General features: G+C 35.0%; 1 pseudogene; it reads right to left on the reverse strand.

Annotated features, from left to right (window-relative positions):
- Window positions 1–1,920: 1,920 nt before the first annotated feature.
- LOC149550741 (putative pentatricopeptide repeat-containing protein At3g23330 pseudogene) lies at window positions 1,921–2,454 on the reverse strand (annotated as a pseudogene).
- Between the last annotated feature and the right edge of the window lie 468 nt (window positions 2,455–2,922).

Here is a 2,922-nt window from a genome sequence, read left to right on the forward strand (position 1 = left end):
GAAATAGCTCACAGTGGACATATGTCTCAAAGAAAAGTGCAAATGAAATTTAACAAACAAGAGCAGTAACTATAAAGATGATAATGAATTTCCAAAAAAATTGATTTTGAGCACACAACAATCCGAGTTTTATCAAACATCAAGAACTCAAGGAATTCATCTATGGCCAAAACATTAACAATGGAGAAGCTAGCCAAAAACTTTTCGACAATTCACTGTTACAAAAAACAATTTTGTCTTTCAATTCTTTTCCTACCAACCAAAGGATGGGATTGTCATCTCTACTTCAAATTTTCATTATAGCTGAAGAATTAATAAAGAAGAAGTGAACCAAAAACTTTCGAGGCTTCATTGGAACAAAAAACTATTTCAGTATTTCAAGACTTTTACCAAGTAAAGTATGTTCTTACTAACTTCTAGATTTGTGAAGCTTGCTAAAAAAAAGTCTATTATCATCCATTAGTATGAATTCAATATTTGGACATAGATCCAAATGGGTGAGAGAAAATCTGAGCCGCAAAAGGGACATGGCCCTACAGAGAGAATACAGGTGTCTAGTGAACTAAACTTTAAGATATAACTAGTGATATCAGAAATATAAATTTTCCACAAATTTATCCTTGCACTTAAATATATCATAACCCTGAACCTAAACATCATCTATAAAACAACTTTGTGACTAGAAAGAATTAACAGTGGCTCTATTTTTAAAATTGCAATGAGTAGAAGAGAAAGAGAAAATGTAAAGGCATTGAATAGCTTTGGAATCTACCTCCACAACTTTTTGATAGATAAAAAAATTGGAATGATATCTAATGACCAGATTTAAATATGTGAATACAGTCCTCATTCTGCTGCTAAATTGGACAATGGAGGCTCTTGCTTGAAGAGGCATAATGAGTAATATAGTTTTGGCCTATTTTGCACTAAAATTATTCCAAAGTGGGGTATAAGGACAGCACAACCAGTCAAGGAAGTGGCCATGGAACCCTATACAATTATCTTCAAACAGGCCGAGATTGGGATAGAGCAATCTCAGGTAGCAAAAATTATAATGCAGTTGATGTTGCACCCACTTGCTATACCAATTCTTCCAAGTCAAAACTAATGGATAGTGAGGCAACTGTGACAAACAAAAAATTACCCTCCACAGAAAACATTAAATCTCTTGGGCCCCGTGAGTGTAAAGTTCCCATTAGATTAAGCAGTCATGGCCACACGCTTTCTTTTCAGTGACCAACAATAGGATAATACTGGAACTATAGGGTGGTCAATTCTTACCTCCTTCTCCTCTCCTATTGACCTTGCACCAAACTCCCGCCCACTGCAGTCATCATGGACGTGAAAAAATTAACACTGTCGTGACCTTTTATTATCACATATGTTCTAAAGGTCAAAATTTCGACCATATCAGGCCCATTTTTTCAAAAAAAAAATGAAAATAGGCCTTTGGTCAAAAATTTTGGTAAAAAATGGGGGCCTAATGTACTAGTGTCTAATCAAAGGTTAAGTTAGACAATTTATGTCAAACCCTAGAGTGCAGAATATGTATACCATATGCTAAAGTTTAACATAAATGAATAGACAAATCTTACATTGTGGCTATCAATGACCAAGAAATAAATTTGAAATAACAAGGAGCTGCTGGATATGGATTCTTCAAAAATGAGTAAACAAATTTTTCAGCTAGGCATTGGCCTACAATGTGATTTATTAGCACGTCTCACACATGTCTCAGTTTGAACGCGCGAGCTAGTGCATTACGCTATTAAGAATTAGTGAGAATGAAACCTAATAAGTAATAATGTTGTGCATATGAATATGACTTATCAACCAAAAGAAATTTTTTATTAATGATAAGGATAACCACTAAAAGAGACAGCAAAGTCCTCAAGGCAGAAAAAGGACATTAATTCTAAATCAGTTGAACATATCAGAAACATTGGCACAGGCAGGGAGAATGCTGATGAAGGTTGTAGAATTTGGCTTCACACCTACCAATAGAATTTTTTTGAAAACTTCTAAAGGTCTATCAACATATCCATCTTGTGTGTATCCTGAAATGATTGTAGTCCATGACATGACATCTCTATGAGGCATTCTGTTAAACAATTCTCGTTCTTTCTCCATTCTTCCACATTTTATATACATGTCCACCAGACAATTTCCAACTACAACATCCATTAGAAACCCTCCTTCCAGTATGCTTCGATGGAAAACTATACCCTGTTCCAATGCTCCAATTTGGGCACAGGCTGGAATCACACTAAAAAATGTGAACTTGTTTGGTTGGAAACTTGTTTGTTGCATATGATTAAACAATGTGAGTACCTCATGATGACACTCATATCTTCTATACACTATGATAATCGTATTCCATGAGGCACTGTCTTGATGTCTCATTTGGTTAAACACTTTACGGGCATCTACTAAATTTTTGCACTTGGCATACATGTTTATAAGCTTATTGTGAAAATTTGTGCGTGCACCAAAGGAAAATTTCTTGTGAGTGAGGAAATGGGAGGACATTTTTGCCTTGTAAAAAAGGTGTTCTATTGAATGCAGTTCTGCAAGCATTATACATCTGAGGAGCAATCTTCTGGGGGTTCATGTGTTGAAAGAAAAATGTGAAGTGTCTCCTTCAACTAGCCCTCTATAAATGGGTAGTATGGTGCAAGATTGACAAGAGTAGAGGACACAAATGGCATTTTGTGATAGTAAAATGTATACTGTAATTCAATCTAATGACATTACACCAATGACATTACTGATGGAAGGCTTTAGGTTTTCAATAAACCTCATGAAAGAAGAGCATGCCATATTTAGTGTAAGCACCTAAGCATGAGATAACTCAAACCACTAGAAGAAATGAAATAATCAACCAAATGTATGAAAACATAAAAAATGTATGAGGTAAATACT

The sequence above is a fragment of the Cupressus sempervirens genome, chromosome 6, assembly GCF_028749045.1.
Source record: "Cupressus sempervirens isolate cs-2001-9-10 chromosome 6, ASM2874904v1, whole genome shotgun sequence".
Taxonomy (NCBI): Eukaryota; Viridiplantae; Streptophyta; class Pinopsida; order Cupressales; family Cupressaceae; genus Cupressus; species Cupressus sempervirens.